We start from the raw sequence: 18,458 nt of genomic DNA, 5'->3' as shown, positions 1-18,458 counted from the left end.
AGCAATTTTTAAAATTCTCTTCTTGCATTGATGTAGCACCTTTAGTGTGCAAAGTGTAAAAGAGAATTCATTTAGTGACCAGAGGAACTGGAACACCAATTTGGTTATGGAAGACCAGCCTTTCTGAGGTGAGTTGAGCAATACAAATACACATGTTCTGTTATTCATTCTCAGAATGTAGGCATTGCAGACAAGTTTGGCATCTATTCCCCATTCTTCATTGTTCTGAGAAAGTGCTGGTGGGCCTTCGTCTGGGATTAATATAGCTGAATGGCCTGCTAAAGTCCTGTGGGGAGGCCCACATAATTAGTTGAACGTGAAACCTCCTGCTCCTCCTGAACCCAAGTTAAAATAACACTGGAAAACCTCAGCAGGTCTGGCAGCAGCTGTGGAGAGAGAAACAGAGTTAACATTTCGACTCCTATTAATTACCTACTAATGTGGACTCTCTTCCATTTAATTAAGCCCCTTGACAAGCAACTACAGCCATGGGTAAATTGCTGAAAAGTTAGCTGCTTTGAAATTTCTCCAATGCCCAAAAGCAATTGAGTGAAAACTCTAGGATATCAATCTAAGATTGCAATCGACATTATTCTGTTTTTTTTCTACAAATGACATTATCTTGGCCTCAAAAGGACCAAAATCGGATGTGTTGAAATTACATGGTGTTATAATAATAATCAAACACTGAATGCGTTCATCTGAAATTCCATTGTCTGCTATTTTACCAGAGACATTAACCTAATGTATTTGAAATGATTTAATGCTGATGCTGAAAAATCAAAGGGAGTTCAGAAGAATGCATTAAGCACTTGCACACTATTGACCTGCAGTGTGCTATCCAGACATATTGTATCCTTCCTTTCTTTCTTAACCATCCAGCTCCATTTTAAAGGAGATAATTGATGTGTCATCAGCTGTTTTTTAATGGGAGTTTATTGTAAATATCTCCAACTCTGCAGGGGAGAAAATTCTTCTGATCTCGTGTCTTGCTTGAGGCTTGTGAAGTTTGTAATCATGTCCTCTATTTTTGTGATCACAGCTTTAAGTAGCCTACTTACGTCTGCATTAGACATGATTTGCAACAATTTAATGACTCCTCCAGAGCAATCACATAATAATTGGAAACAGGTTGGGGTATCTATAAAGAAGAAAAAAAAATAGACATTTAAGAAAATGACCTTATTTTCTCTTTCAGAACTAAAAAAAAAACTTTACTTGGAGCTTTTGGTTTTGCCCATGGTTATTTTACAATTTTCTTCCCTCATTTTCCCAAGCCATTGTTTCCCCATGATCCATATTTTCTCATTAAAAATAATTCTTGTATTTAATAGAGCCTCTAATATTAAAATATCTGAGTGCTACCCACAACAAGTTAGTTAGTGCAGTGGTTGTTGTGCGGGGATGGACAGGCAGCAACTTGGAAACCTGATCCCAGGCATTTTCCAATGCTGCTGTTCCATCGGGGAATAATAGTGGCTAGATTGGGTGAATGCCTGTCGTGATGTGGCTGTACTGGCTCTCGTACTGCTTGCTGTTGTTGGACAAAATACATTGGGACAGTTAGAAATGTTGGCACCGAGGAACGTTTTTATTTAGTTTATTTCACAAAACATTTTAAGCGTGCGTTTTGTGTGCACTATTGGCATCTTACATGTTGGGCCCATCATTTTCCATGGATCTCAGCCATTATATAGCTCTTTGGCTATTATAATGGAAATCCCTGAAGCAGGAGGAGAGGAGTTTGTATAGCTCCAACTAAAATAAGGTTTTATAATCTACCTCAGAGCCATGAAAAACATGTAGCTTATTGATTGGCAGATCAGAAATTCAAGTATTGCCTTTCAGAATTGGTTTCACACTTCGGAGTAAAATGCAGATTGTGCGATTCCAAATTAAAAGCAGAATTCACATTTGTGTTCCAAAGTCAGAAATATTTTTTTTAAAAAGTTTAACTTATTATTGAAGCCTTCAACCTTTCTTGAAACCAGCTGTTTTACTACATGTGACTATATTATCATAACCATATATAAATTTTGAGGGAGGGGTGGTGCAAGGTTTTCTGGATACGAGTGAACACAAACTAGCAAAAATGCATGGAGCATTAAAGTGCCCCACCCAGTAAGCGCACAAAAGTGAAACAGCAAATATAGCTGTTTAGCTGTAGTGAAAAAGCTTATTTGATTGTATTGAAAAGGAAAAATATCAAGCAGGACTTGGAAAAAGTGCAATTTTTGTTAATCTGTATGGATAATGATTGAATCCAGAATTGTCCATTGATAAATGGCTTTGCCTAATCTTCTTTAATTCTAGGTTCCAGTTTCTCTCTGAATCTGCTGTTTTAACCATAATTAAAGGATAAGGCTCTTGCATTTCAATTCTTCTTATACCCATCACAATGTACAAACAATTTTTTTTGGAGTGCAGAGAATTGTTATGTAAATAAACAGTTCAGCAAATCACCAGTCAAACTGCCTAAATATTTTCATCTGAAGATTTGGTGCACATATCCTTCATATGTTTTGGGGAGGTGGTCCGAGTGGCCAGGAATGGTGTGCCCTGAATGTTTAGAGAGAATGCTGATGCACAAGGATTAATCGCTATCTAGTTGTATGCAACTTTTTATTTTAAAAAAATTAAATGCCTGATTATGACCAGAACTGCACAGTGTTTTTTAAGTATGATCTCTGAGCAAATTCTGCAGTTATTAGACCTTGTAATTAGGCAAGACTATAATTTTTTTTCCTTTTATCTCCCTTAGAAGATCCCTCTTATTCCATGTAGGATGGTTCGCCTGTTCCAAAAGGAAGTAGCAGGATTTGTGCAAGAGTGACCAAACCATCCAATTTTCTTTTCTTCATAAGACATAGGAGCAGAAATTAGGCCATTCGACCCATCGAGTCTCCTCCGCCATTCAATCATGGCTGATATGTTTCTCAACCCCATTCTCCCGCTTTCTCCCCGTAACCTTTGATCCCCTTACCAGTCAAGAACCTATCTATCTCGGTCTTAAATACACTCAATGACCTGACCTCCACAACCTTCTGTGGCAATGAATTCCATAGATTCATTGCTCTCTGGCTAAAGAAGTTTCTCCTCATCTCTGTTCTAAAAGGTCTTCCCTTTACTCTGAGGCTGTACCCTCGGGTCCTAGTCTCTCCTACCAATGGAAACATCTTCCCCACGTCCACTCTATCCAGGCCTTTCAGTATTCTGGAAGTTTCAATCAGAGCCCCCCTCATCCTTCTAAACTCCATCGAGTATAGCCCCCAGAGTCCTCAAACGTTCCTGATATGTTAAGCCTTTCATTCCTGGGATCGTTCTCGTGAACCTCCTCTGGACCCTCTCCAGGACCAGCACATCCTTCCTGAGATACGGGGCCCAAAATTGCTCACAATATTCTAAATGTGGTATGACCCGAGCCTTATAAAGCCTCAGCAGCACATTCCTGCTTTTATATTCTAGTCCTCTCGAAATAAATGCCAATATTGCATTTGCTTTCCTAACTACCGGCTCAACCTGCAAGTTAACCTTAAGAGAATCCTGGACTAGGACTCCCAAGTCCCTTTGCACTCCAGATTTCTGAATTCTCTCCCCATTTAGAAAATAGTCTATGTCTCTATTCTTCCTACCAAAGTGCATGACCTCACACTTCCCCACGTTATATTCCATCTGCCACTTCTTTGCCCATTCTCCTAACCTGTCTAAATCCTTCTGCAGCCTACCCGCCTCCTCAATACTACCTGTCCCTCCACCTATCTTTGTATCATCTGCAAACTTAGCCAGAATGCCCTCAGTTCCTTCATCTAGATCATTAAAGTATAAAGTGAAAAGTTGTGGTCCCAACACTGACCCCTGCGGAACTCCACTAGTCACTGGCCGCCATCCTGAGAAGGACCCCCTTATCCCTACTCTCTGCCTCTTGCCAAACAGTCAATCTTCTTTCCATGCTAGTACCTTGCCTCTAACAACATGGGCTCTTATCTTAATGAGCAGCCTCCTGTGCAGCACCTTGTCAAAGGCCTTCTGGAAGTCCAAGTAGATAACATCTATTGGCTCTCCTTGTCTAACCTGCTCATTACCTCCTCAAAGAATTCTAACAGATTTGTCAGGCATGACCTCCCCTTGATGAAACCATACTGACTTTGCCCTATTTTACTATGCACTTCCAAGTATTCTGAAATCTCATCCTTAATAATGGATTCTAAAATCTTACCAACGGCCAAGGTCAGGCTAATCGGCCTGTAATTTCCCATCTTATGCCTCACTCCCTTTTCAAACAGGGGGGTTACATTAGCGATTTTCCAGTCCTCTGGGAACCTCCCTGACTCCAGTGATTCCTGAAAGATCACCACTAATGCCTCCACTATCTCTTCAGCTATCTCCTTCAGAACTCTGGGGTGTAATCCATCTGGTCCAGGTGATTTATCCACCTTCAGACCTTTCAGTTTTCCCAGCACCTTCTCCTTGGCAATGGCCACCATACTCACCTCTGTCCCCCGACTCTCTTGAACTTTGGGGATGTTACTCATGTCTTCCACCGTGAAGACTGACGCAAAGTACCTATTCAGTTCCTCCGCCATTTCTTTGTTCCCCACTACTACTTCTCTAGTGTCATTTTCCAGTGGCCCAATATCCACTTTTGCCTCTCTCTTACCCTTTTATATATCTAAAAAAATCTCTTGCAATCTTCTTTTATATTACTGGCTAGTTTACCCTCATATTTAATCTTCTCCCTCCTTGTTTCTTTTTTAGTTGTCCTCTATTGGTCTTTGTAGGCTTCCCAATCCCCTGGTTTCCCACTGCTCTTCGCTGCATTGTATGCTTTCTCTTTAGCTTTTATGCTATCCCTGACTTCCCTTGTCAGCCATGGTTGCCTCGTCCTCCCGTTAGTATGCTTCTTCTTCCTAGGAATGAATTTTTGCTGTGTCTCCCAAATTATTCCCAGAAACTCCTGCCATTGCTGTTCCACTGTCTTTCCTGCTAGGCTCATCTCCCAGTCACTTCTGGCCAGCTCCTCCCTCATGCCTCTGTAGTTGCCTTTATTCAACTGTAATACCGTTACATCTGATTCCAGCTTTTTCCTCTCAAATTGCAGGGTAAATTCTATCATATTATGGTCACTTCCTCCTGAGGATTCCTTCACCTTAAGCTCCCTTATCAAATCTGCCTCATTACACATCACTAAATCTAGAATTGCCTGTTCTCTAGTGAGCTCCATCACAAGCTGCTCCAAAAAGCCACCTCGTAGACATTCCACAAATTCCTTTTCTTGGGATCCACTACTCACCTGATATTCCCAGTCTACCTGCATATTGAAATCCCCTATGATCACTGTACCCTTGCCTTTCTTACATGCCTTTTCTATCTCCTGGTGTATAATGTGCCCCACATCCTGACTACTATTTGGAGGCCTGTACATAACTCCCATTATGTTTTTTTTACCTTTGCGGTTCCTCAACTCTACCCATACAGATTCTACATCATCTGACTCTACGTCATTTCTTGCTATCGATTTAATTTCATGAACATGGAAAGCTTTTAAAAGTCCTTTAGCGTTTAATTGGATTTTAAATAAGTCCAGGGTTTTCATCTCCACTCCTATATCCAAGTATCCATTCCACTAAAGTTGCTAAGTAATAATATACAATTTGTTATTTGAATTTTGTAACTTTGAGCAATGGTGTATTCTTTACAGAGGAAATGTGAGGAAGCAATGTGGATCTATGTTACATCCTACATTTGGCCTCATTCCTCATTTCCCCATTTCACAGACCAACTCTGCTGTGGTGACATATTATTGACTCCTCTGCCACTCCGGGTGATCTGATAGACATGGGGGGTAGGTTGTATGGGGACCCTTCTCTTCACATGAAATGGTAAAAGTGAAATTCTATCTTAAAGGTAAATGTTCTGGCCAAATTACTGGAAGGGGGTGGAATTCTGCTTATTCCTGTGAGAGGGCGCAAATGTTGAGGAAATGAATGAATGTAAACTTTGATAGAGATAATTGATATTGGTCTGTGCATGGAAGTAACCTCTCAAAAAGTAAAATTTCAATGTGGGATTAATTCTGCAGTATGGTGTATCAGCTGCAAAAACAGAAATGCTGGAACTACACAAACTCCTTCAGTGTCTATTAAGAGAAAAGACTATGTTATGGGTCGGTATGATGCACTGCTGAGCATCTGGAGTGACATTGCCAAAGGAATTGGCCGAATGTGTTTGGCCCGTTTTCTTAGCACATGAAAAGTTAGGGACACGAGTAAGTCATTCAGCTAATGCCTCTTACATCTAACTTCCCGATCGCAGCATCTTGCTGCACTTTTAACAACTGCAAATGTTTTTGCTCCTATTGCTTTGCCAGGTTGTTCTGTGGCTTGGGGAAAGAAACCTCCCAGAAATAGGGTTAAATAGAGTACACAATTGTGTGTTTATCATCATTAAAATCGAGTTTGTGTCTTTGCTGCCAGAAGCAGTCATCACTGTTGGTAGAAGCAGCTACTGGCGTGCTCAGCTGATGCTGCAATTGTACATGTCTTCAGATTCTTTTTTTTGGCTGGTAAAGGCTGAATTGACATGGATCAAAACTTAAACTTACGTGAACAACATCATTTTACATTTTTAATCTCCTAATTTATTACAAGCATCTTTAAATTAAGTGGAGTGAAGTTTCTCCATGAAGGACATGAACAAAACTTGGTCTTTTGTTATGGACTGGTCTGGGTAGAGTTTTCTTATGGAAGCATTCTGAATATGAACCACAGGAAACATCCAATAAAAAACTGAATATGGTATTTTCAAATATAACCTGTTTAAGCTTAATAAGTTCTGCTGATGTAATGAAGCAGGACAGAGACTTTTAGTATAAGATAAGCACAATCTATTAAGATTTTTTGAAATTCCTCTGTATTAAAACACTTATTTACTTCTGGCAATTCAAATTGCACTCATTGCAAATGGAAAGGAGTAACAAATGGCAGCAAATTATGGACCATTTTTTGGCAGGGGGGCTACTTCATCACCTGTGTGCAATGAATACAGACAAATTAGGCAGTGAAGAGCACGTGGCCCTAAGGGAGTAGGACTGATTTTTCAATCCATTTAAATTAAGAATGAATGGAGGAAAAAAACGAAATGGCTCTGTTATGGCTGTGTTTATTTCCTACTCAATTTTCTTAAATTTGCTGTCGATCCAGTAACTCCAAGTGCAGGACCAGGAAAATCTGCCTTTATCTGCTTTCCAATTTAGTAAAAGCTAACACTCGAGTCCAGACTTTACACGGGACAAATTAGGTTACTATATTTTCATAATGTATTTTGAAATGCATTACAGATTTATTGAACCATTACTGAAAACTTTTTACCACCCTGAATAATAGGTAAAGTACAATGGTTGATAGGTGTAGTTTTTGTAATGTATCCATTTGAGCTGTAGAAGAAAACACCTAGTAGTGGTATTATAGGTTGTTTTCTGCCATACTCAGAATTTTAATCGTGCAGCGCTCAAGTGAAAGTGATTGCAGGTTTGGTGCTGGTGTTATTGGGAGAAATTTGAGGTGACGTGCATCATTTAAGCATGTTGCACGGCAATTATGTATATTATCTCTATTGCTACTTTTTCTGTACCACAATGGTGCCAAAATACCAAATGTGTCTAGTAATAGCATTGAGGTATTTGTTCTTTTAAAATTTACTTGAAGCCAGTTTTGCAGTTTCTAACATGAAGTGAGTGCTGAAAAGAAAATTTATTCTGCTGAGAAATTAGATTTACTTTTCAATACTTTACAGAATGACCACAGTGAAAGCTACAAAAACATGCATGTATTTTCATAAATTGGCAGGGGACTAGTTTAAATTCTTAGCTTGTGACTCATTGACAGTGTAAGTTGTGTATGAATATACATTTTCAAACCTGAAATTGGGAAGGAGCTGAAGTGGAACTAGTTTCCCTATTACTACAGATTTGTGGTAAGTCAGCGTAGTTAAAATGCATTTATATGCATCTAATATTTATAGTGTCAATGAGTCAGAGTTAGTAATGTAAACTAGCTCCCTGACAAGTTATTAAAATTGTATCTCCCTATGACTTAATTGTTTCACTTCAAGACTTGGGAGGTATTAGAGTACCCACCACATCAATAATAAATCCGACTAGGAGTTCTTCTGAAGGATAACTTGCAGGACTGCCTACTGTAGAACTGAGCAGTACTGGTCTGGAAGTTCCCAGTTCAAATCCTTGGTAACTTACCTGATTTTGGCTAGAATGGAGACATGTGTTCTACCATTGCCTTGGGCTAAGGAAGGGGGAAAAATTCAGCCAGGGTTCCCACTTCTAATCATTGCCCAGTGACCCCTGCTGAAAAGTATATGGGAATGTCGCTGAGGAAGGGATTGGGTGAGCTATGAGGTCTCCCATGTTGGATCAACCTGCAAATTCTTGTGTTGGTTTCCTTCAAAGCGCAGCAAAGTACAACAATCAGTTTTATAGTTTCAATTATGTCAGTAGATCTTATTTTAATTTATGTTGTTGAAAAGCCATATATTACTTCAACTCTTGAAGTATGTTCAGCTGTTGTCTATCATATTTTGTGGCTTTATTTTTAAACACTGCAGTTTATTAGCAGGGTACTACACTACTGTACGTGCAGGCTGGCATGTGCAGTTGTGTTCAGTGTATAGCACTGGATTTTGAGAGAGCTTTGAACTCAGTTACAGTTACATTCAAGGGATATTGAACTCCATGGTGAATCAGTGCTGGCAGGCTTTAAACTGGCAGGAGCTATGTATTTTTTGGCCTGGAAATGGATTTCACAATGTCTAGGAGAAACACACTGTTCTTCTGTTGGATCTGTGGGGAACATAAACAATAAAACAAACAGACAGAGAGGGGCCCAGGCTTTTTTTAAAAAAAACTTAGCAGTTCAGTGTGTGTCAATATATTTCACTTTTCATTTTGACTTGTGTTTATTGTGCGTGAAAGTGGAGCACCTATGTTGTAATCATGTATCATTTAATGTCACGCATGTTGCATTGGTGAGATGCAAAAGAACAACGGAATTGGCCTGTTTTTGATGCATTTGCTTGTCTGTTTTAAAGTTAACATTTTAATTACACTAGGGAAATATTACAAACACAGCAATTAAAAAATCATCAGGAGCAGAAGTCTTGCTTTTATTTCACTTGTGAAAATATTTGGATTTTTAAAAAAGTCTGTGCAGTGTATATTGATTTAGACTCTATACTCTTCCCTCATACTCTTTAATGAAATTCTCCACGTACAGTGATCTTCGACATAATGTTTGCCTCAAGAAATGCTGCTGCTGTAAACATTGTACTTATAGTGTCCGCATTTTGCTAGGAAATTGGACACTGTCATTCGTAATTTCCTAGCAAAGTACAGCCATTAGGGATTTTTATTCTAAAAGATTGACATTAAAAATGTAAATCTGTCTTCTCCTTTTAGATACTTTGAGACTTACTCAGTATTTCCAACATTTTCTGTTTTTACTTAAGGGTTATCGAAATTACTGTTGCATTGCTAATGTCTGTATTTCCCCAAAAGCACATCCCCCGAAATAATATTTTATGCTGCATTCCTGCCTCAGGCCATCTGCTGCTGAAACCATCGTCACTTCCATTCTCACCTCTGGCTTTACTGTTCCAATGCTCTGACAACTTCAGTTCATCCAAAAAGCCTGGTGCCCACATCTGACCCTGCTCATCACCCTTGTCTTGCTTCCACTGCCCCGATGTCTCCAACTTCCTTTCCTTTAAATTACCATCCCTGTAGCTGCCTCCTGCCCTCACCTCACTTAATATCTCCTATGATTTGGTGACTGTTTTTGCATCTTGGGACTTCTTTTCTATGCTGAAGATGCTGTATGAATGTAACTTTTAGTTGTTGGTAACATTTTCACCAGAAATAAACTGCATTGACTTTAAGGTGTCTGCATTGGTTTAGTTTCTCCTTTTACTTTCTTTGCAGCATTTGAAACTTTACACGAATCAGTAATGAGCTGTTGACATCTGCTTTGATTTTGTCTCCTGTTTGATTGGACATTTAATTTGAGAGCACGCGCACTCAGGTAAGCAAGTAGAAATTAACTGCTGTGTTAATTTTGTTACAGCTCTCATAATAATCAGCCCTAATTTTGTTGTAGTAATGATGACGCAATTGTCAGCGTTCACTCTCATTGCCCTTCTAAAACTGATAGCAACCTCTGGAGACCACACATGCATGGTTAAATGCAGAAATTCAGAATACTGTCAATGTTTTTCTGTCCTCCAGACTGCAATCAATGGGAAATCTATGGAGTGACAAGAACTTCAGCTCTTGCGCTGTTAGCCTCACTGTGAAAACCCTTGACAAAGTTACACCTTGTTGAATGAGTGTAACTGCGTTTTTAACGATGTACTCGTCTAAGTTCATAATTACTGTCCCTGAAAGACTAGTATCTGTGGAATGTCAAATTTCCCTAGGATAAAAAAAATTCCATGCACTTTTAAAATCATTTTTTAAGTCTGATATTTCAACTTCTCCCTTTTTATCATGTGTATGTCCTAATCATTTATTTCACTATCTGTAAAATTTAAAACTTTAGAAGTGAAAGGATTCATTGTTTGTTTTATATCTTTATTTGCTGTCTGTGAGAATACTTCAATCTGATTGGCTGTTTAGCCTGCTTGATTGTCAGTGACTTATCAATTACATTGTTAAGTTTGTTAATGTCAATTACATTGTAAAGGGAAACAGGTGATGGATGTTTGAACACATATAATAGTGGGTATTTTTTGTGACTACTAACTGTTTTCTTTGTGTGTATCATACAGAAGGAAAAAAGGCTTATTGGCCAGTTATCTCAGATGGTTAGAGCATGGTGCTAATGATGCCAAGTCCGCAGGTTTGATCCACATACTGGGTCAGTTTGACTTTTCCGAAAAAATTCATAGAGTCATAGAGGCCTACAGCACAGAAAAAGGCCCTTCGGCCCATCAAGTCTGTGCCAGTCAAGCAAGTACCTAACGATTCTCGTCCCATTTTCCAGCACTAGGCCTATAGCCTTGGCATCACAAGTGCACGTCCAAATACTTCTTAAATGTTTTGAGGGTTTCTGCATCTTCCACCCTTTCAGGCGGTAAGTTCCAGATTCCCACCATCCTCTGGTTAAAAATATTCTTCCTCACATCCCCTCTAAACCTCCTTTTCCTTACCTTAAGTCTATGTCCCCTGGTTATTGATCCCTCCACCAAGGGGAAAAGTTCCTTCCTGTCTACCCTATCTATGCCCCTCATAATTTTATACACCTCAATCATGTCCCCCCTCAATCTCCTCTGCTCCAAGGAAAATAACCCCAGTCTTTCCAAACTCGCCTCATTACTAAAACTCTCCAGCCCAGGCAACATCCTGGTAAATCTCCTCTGCACTCTCTCTAGTGCAATCATATCCTTCCTATAATGCGGATTCCAAAACTGCAAGCAGTACTCTAGCTGTGGCCTAACCAGCATTTTATACAGTTCCAGCATAACCTCCCAGCTCTTATATTCTATGCCTCGGCTAATAAAGGCAATTATCCCATATGCCTTCTGAACCACCTTATCCACCTCGCTACCTTAAGGGACCGGTGGACACAGACACCAAGGTCCCTCTGATCCTTGGTACTTCCCAGGGTCCTACCGTTCATCGTGTATTCCCATGCTTTGTTTGTTCTGCCCAAGTGCATCACCTCTCACTTATCCAGATTAAATTCCATTTGCCACCGGTCAGCCCATTTGACCAGCCCACCTATATCCTCTTGTAATCTAAGGCTACCCTCCTCACCATTTACCATCCTGCCAATTTTTGTGTCATCCGCGAACTTACTGATCAACCCTCCTACATTCAAGTCCAAATCATTTATATATACCACAAACAGCAAGGGACCCAACACTGATCCCTGTGGGACCCCACTGGACACAGGCATCCAGTCACAAAAACACCCCTCAATCATCACCCCCTGCTTCCTACCAATCAGCCAATTCTGGATCCAATTTGCCAAATTGCCTTGGATTCCATGTGCTCTTACCTTCATTATCAGTCTCCCGTGCAGGACTTTACCAAAGCCTTGCTGAAGCCCAAGTAAGCTATGGTCAAATGCATTGCCCTCATCTACACACCTGGTCACCTCTTCGTGAAATTCAGTCAACTTGGTCAGACATGACCTCTCCTTAACAAAACCATGCTGACTGTCCTTGATTGGTTCCTGCCTTTCCAAGTGTAGAATAATTCTGTCCTTCAGAATTAGTTCCAATAGTTTCCCCACCACTGAGGTTAGACTGACTGGCCTGTAGTTCCCTGGTTTACCCCTTCCTCCCTTCTTGAATAACGGTACCACATCGGCTGTCCTCCAGTCCTCTGGCACCTCTCCTGTGGCCAGAGAGCTACTGAAAATTATTGCCAGCGCCCCTGCTATCTCCTCCCTTGCCTCACTCAACAGCCTGGGATATATTTCATCCAGGCCTGGAGACTTATCTACTTTTAAGCCTGCCAGACCACTTAGAACCTCCTCCCTTTCTGTGCTAATTTCTCTAATTATATCTAAGTCCTTCTGCCTGATTTCCATACCCACGCCGTTCCTCTCACTTGTGAACACCGACACAAAGTATTCATTTAGATCCCTACCTACGTCTTCTGGCTCCACACACAAATTACCACTATGGTCCTTAATAGGCCCTACTCTTAATGTACTTGTAAAATAACTTTGGATTTTCCTTTATTTTACCTGTGAATGTTTTTTCATGCCCACTTTTTGCCTTCCTAATCTCCTTTTTAAGCTCCCCCCTACACATTCTATACTCCTCTAGGGCTTCCGCTGTTTTGAGCCCTCGGTATCTGCCATAAGCCTCCCTTTTGCTCTTTATCCAATCCTGTATATCCTTCAACATCCAGGGTTCCCTGGATTTGTTGGTCCCACCCTTTGTCTTTATTGGAATATGTTGGTCCTGTATACTGCCTATTTCTTTCTTGAATGAGTCCCACTGCTCTGACGTAGAGTTACCTAAAAGTAGTTGCTCCCAGCCCACTCTGGCCAAATCATACCTGATCTTATTAAAATCGGCCTTCTCCCCATTTAGAACTCTGATTTCTGGCCCAACCTTGTCCTTTTCCATAACAACCTTGAATCTAACGAAGTTATGATCACTATCTGGAAAATGCTCCCCTGCTGATACCTCTACCACTTGCCCAGCTGCATTCCCTAAAATTCCTCTCTTGTAGGACCTTCTACGTACTGGCTTAAAAACTCTCCTGGATGCATTTTAAGAATTCCGCTTTCTCTAAGTCAATCACACTATGACTAACCCAGTTAATGTTGGGGAAGTTGAAATTCCCCCACTATTACTACCCTATTATTTTTACACTTCTCTGAAATTTGCCTACATATCTGCTCTTCTATTTCTCTCTGACTGGGGCCCAATAGTACACTCCCAGCAATGTGATTGCTCCTTTTTTGTTTTTAAGTTCTACCCATCTGGTTTAATTTGAGGAGCCTTCTAAAATGTCATCTCTCCTTAATGCTGTAATTGATTCCTTGATCAATATTGCGATATCCCCCCCTCTTTTACCTCCTCCCCTGTCTCACCTGAAGACGCTATATCCTGGAATATTGAGCTGCCAATCCTGCCCTTCTCTCAACCATGTCTCTGTGACAGCAATGACATCATACTCCCTTGTGTTAATTTGTGCCCTCAAAACATCTGCCGTACTCATCAGACTCCTTGCATTAAAAGAAATACTATCCAACCTTGCCAAGTTCCCTTGTGCCTTAACTGGCCTATAATTTATATGCCTTCCAGACTCACTTGCTCTCTCTTCTAATTTTGGCTGTGCATCTCCCACTGCTGAACCTCCTCTCAGGATCCCATGCCCCTGCCAAATTAATTTAAATTCTCCCCAACAGCACGAGCAAACCTCCCTGTAAGAACGTTGGTCCCATTCCAGTTCAGGTGCTACAGGTCCCACCGCCCCCAGAAACGGTCCCAATGTCCCAGAAATCTAAAGCCCTCCCTCCTGCACCATCTCTCCAGCCATACATTCATCTGGACTAACCTCCTATTCCTGTACTCACTAGCGCTTGGCACCAGAAGTAATCTAGAAATTACTATCTTTTGAGGTCCTGTTTTTTAATCTGCTTCCTATCCCCCTAAATTCTGCTTGCAGGACCTCATCCCTCTTTCTACCTATGTCGTTGGTACCAATATGTACCATGATCTCTGTCTGTTTGCCCTCCCCCTTTAGAATGCCCTGCAGCCATTTAGTGACATCCTTGACCTTGGCCGCAGAAACGCCTGCCTGTTCCCCTTACTATCCAGCCTCCTACCACTATTGCTCTTTCCCTCTTTTTACTCCCTTCCTGTGCAGCTGAAACCACTCACAGTGCCATGAGCGTGGCTGCACTCCCCAGAGGAACCGTCACTCTCACAGTTTTCCAACACAGAAGAACGGTTCTTGAGCGAGATGCACCCTGGGGATTTCCTCACTACCTGCCTGACACCTTTCTTCTGACTGATGGTCACCCATTCCCTCTCTGTCTGCACTTCTGTAAGCTGTGGGGTGAGCACATCTAAAAACGTTCTACCCACTAAACTCAGCCTCGCGGATGCACCTCAGTGCCTCCAGTTGCTACTCAAGCCCTGAAACTCAGAGCTCAAGTAGCTGCAGCTGGTGGCACTTCCTGCACATGTGGTCGATCAGAGCGCAAGGAGTGTCTTGGACTTCCCACGTGTTGCAGACGGTACATAACATGGGACTAAGCTGCCCTGCCATGCCTCTAGTTGAAGAAAAAAGTTAAATACAGTAAAAAAAAAAGTTTAATTATTTATGTATTTTAAATAAAAACTAGAACTCTTACTTAGCTTAATCTATTTTAAACGGGAGAAAAACACTTACCCATGACTCAACAATCAGCTCTCACCTTTGTGCTGACGTTACTTTTTGAAGCTTCCCCGCACTCGTGCTGGTTCTGATCTCTCCATTGCTCTCTTATGCTGTCTTATGATGTCACTCTTGTTATTTTCAACAAGAACTGACTGCAGGACACTCTTCCCAGACCATTTCATCGCGATGCTGCTTGCAGGATGCTCTTCCCCTTCATATCACAGTTTCAAGATAATGTATTTTGTGAGGGGTATAGCTCAGTGGTAGAGCATTTGATTGCAGATCAAGAAGTCCCTGGTTCAAATACAGGTGCAAGCTATGCTCACAAATAAATGTGGAAATTGTGCACATTTTATTGTAAGCTTTGGCTTAGTGGTGCCACTCTTGCTTCTGAACCAGAAAGGTATTGGTTCAAGTCCCACCCCAGAGACTTGGGCACAAATTTAATTGTGTGAGTTGGTGGTATATTGGTAATGTCCAGAGGTGAAAGTAAGCCGGTATGGGTCCGGTGCTGTGTACAGGTAAGAAAGTGGCTGAAGCATTCAGTACAAATGTTGTGTTCTAGCACCAAAACGGTGTGCACTGCCTGAAGTTTCTTTCATATTATATGTATATGCAGAAGACATTTACAAGCGGTTGTAATTTTATTTTCAATAGCAAGCATGGGTAAGCAAACGTGAAAGATAATTATTTTCTTTGTAAAGGGCACGATTTGTGTGTATTCCTCTACCCAGTCATTTGCCTACATGGTTCAACAGATCTCCTCTTTCTGTTTAACATAACTTCTGACAAAAAATGTCCACACGTGCATTATACATATGCGTAAAGGAGTTGTTTAACTTATGAATATCTTTGCAAATAAAATTAAGCAATCTGCTATCCTAAGTGTGAGCCACAAAATAATACTGGCGTTACTGATCATTGTATGATTTATGAGGGAGCTTTTATGAAGAAAAATGACCAAAACTGCTGTACTCAAATGGTAAAAGTTGCTACAGAACAGGGAAAAAAAACCACTAACTTTTGTTTACATTGATACTAAGAGAATGAAAGTTTTCTTAATTTGAAATAAACTGTTTTTTCTCTACCTTGGCCTGATTTATGTGAGTACACAGTTGCTTTGGAACGTAGTTATAAACAGTATTTTAACCTAAGGAACACTTGAGTGACCTATTAAATTATTCGGTGAAGATTGTGTTTTCAAAGAATATTGTATCTGTTTATCTTAGGTGGCAAACACTAACATTCCGCTGCTTAATTGTTATCTGAAACAGGCCTTGTGCTATTTATGTGTATATTAATAATGATACATTTGTTTTTATGAATATACCTGATTTTTGAATATTTACCACAATTATCACGAAAAATAAATTATGTTTTTAAGCTTTATATGATAGGTTAGATCAATTTAAAAACTCTATTTTGAGTTAGTGATCATTATATATACAAATATTTTAATAATGCAATTGTACAACAACTTACTGAAATAGACTCGTATCACAGGTTGCCATTTCTGTTTTGATTAAGCCGCTGAGTAACATCATGGCAGTACAGACTTTATAAGTGTATTTTATTTTATGTGTTGTCACAACCTGTGAGATTCTGTTTTCGTTAGACTTATTCATGGGTTGGCGCAGACAAGCATGAAAAGATAATTATATGTAGTACTCCAAATTCGATTGCAATACGATTATATCTGTAAAAAATTTAAGTTACTTTCACTCCTGGTAATGTCACTAGACTAGTAATCCAGAAGCTCAGGTTAATGCTCTGGCAGCTGGGGTTCAAATCCCACTGTGGCACCTGCTGGAATTTAAATTTCCCTTTTAGGGGCTATCACTTTGTTAATTTGTTAATCAATTTATTTTATTGGTTCTATTGGTTGACCAAAAAATGAGCATATAAATAGGGGATAGCTGGGACGCTGAGTGGACGAGTGTTGACACTGAGCAAAGTCAGTAAACGCTTTCAACAAGGAAAGGCTGTGTGTCTTAGCTTTGATTTCACCAACCGGCATGGATCCAGCTAACATTGGTAGCAGAGAATGGTTGGCCTAAAGGTGAAGATTGGAAACTAAGACACCTATTCAATCAGAAGATTGTATTTGGAATTATTTTGGAGAAGAATGGCCGAAACCAAGTGTAAAGTATCAGGGTATGATATTCCGCTTGTTGTTCTGTGAAGCTGAACTTTGACCAATGGAAGAATGAATTGGACATACAGACATTGGTTATGTCCTTAACAAAGAAAAAGCAAGGCAGTTTTGCTTCCCACCAAAAGCAGGATCAGGGTGAAAATTATTTTTGGAGCTAGAGGCTCATCATTTGGATGCAGAGAAAGGTATGGAAAATTTCTTGAAATTAAATTTCAAAGTTTATAAGGAAGTTGACCTGATAGAAATACATATGAGACGTGGTCAGATTTTGATAAATTCAGAAGGATTGGCGGTTATTGCATAGAAGAATATGTCATGGAATTTAACAAGTTATATAACAGACTGCAGAAATTCTATTTGGAATCTCTAATTCAATGCTTGCTTTCAAATTCAGCAGGTCTGACAACATCTGTGGAGAGGAATGCAATTAATGTTTCGAGTCCGTATGACTTCACCAGAGTCATATGGACTCGAAACATTAACGGTATTCCTCTCTGCAGATACTGTTAGACCTGCTGAGTTTTTCCCAGGTATTTTTGTTTTTGTTTTGGATTTCCAGCAGCCGCAGTTTTTTGCTTTTATCTTGCTTTCAAATTGTTGGATTGTGCTAAAGTATCGAACACAGGCTTCTGGTCTTGACTGGAGTTAAATTCTCAGAAAGAGAATTTCCGCTTTTGGAACAGATTTCTGAAACTTTAAAAAAATTTGGGGGGGAAACATTCATTCCCAGCCACTTTCATGGCACCAATGGAACATTCAGGGTTAACGCAAAAGATGGAGGATTCAATGCAGGCAGCATTTTGAGACTGTTTAGTTAGGGGGCGCTGGCATTAATACGAAAGAAGAACCACGAACAAAAGAAATAAGAAAGAGATCCTTCTAGTAGCTGTAGCAGATGACAGGAATTGGGTTACTATGGCAGGAGAATGAGCCCAAGAAAAACCAAGGAATGGTAAACAGGTGCTTTGGATATCATTCTGCGATGAATTGTTTGAAATAGAATAACAGGGTTTTTGAAATGACCAATGACGAGAAAGGATAGGAAAGGGAAGCTGATGATACTGATCAGTCAGAAGGAATTGTACTGGTCACTAGAAGCTTTAGTCCAGTAATGGGTGTTCTAGTTGTGGACTCATTCAATTGTGCTGTGTTAGACAGTGGGTGCATGTCCACAGTATGTGGAGTGGATTGATTAAAGTGTCACCTGGATTCTCTAAACAGTAAAGACTAAAGTAACATTGAGGAATATGACAGTTCTACTTCAGGTTCGGGAACAAAAACAATTTAAGGTCACTAAAGAGATTGATGATTCCGTGTAAAATAGCCGAGATGAACCATTTTATCAGCACAGATGTAGTACCCAGTGAAATACCCTTACTGTTGAGTAAG

General features: G+C 40.2%; 1 protein-coding gene across 6 annotated transcripts in view; it reads left to right on the top strand.

Moving 5' to 3' along the window:
* Window positions 1–18,458, top strand: part of raraa (retinoic acid receptor, alpha a) — a 533,901-nt gene that overhangs the window by 56,636 nt on the left and 458,807 nt on the right. For 4 of the 6 annotated variants that reach the window (XM_041173626.1, XM_041173629.1, XM_041173637.1 and 1 more), the window contains exon 2: window positions 9,989–10,088. The exons of the other annotated variants lie outside the window; for them this stretch is intronic. The gene's annotated coding sequence lies outside the window, so the exon portion shown is untranslated. The remainder of the gene's footprint in view (window positions 1–9,988; window positions 10,089–18,458) is intronic. 6 annotated transcript variants of the gene reach the window in all.

This window comes from Carcharodon carcharias, chromosome 23, assembly GCF_017639515.1.
Source record: "Carcharodon carcharias isolate sCarCar2 chromosome 23, sCarCar2.pri, whole genome shotgun sequence".
Classification (NCBI taxonomy): domain Eukaryota; kingdom Metazoa; phylum Chordata; class Chondrichthyes; order Lamniformes; family Lamnidae; genus Carcharodon; species Carcharodon carcharias.
The sequence above is the reverse complement of the archived record's forward strand: the minus strand, read 5'-3'. Positions and strand labels throughout refer to the sequence as shown.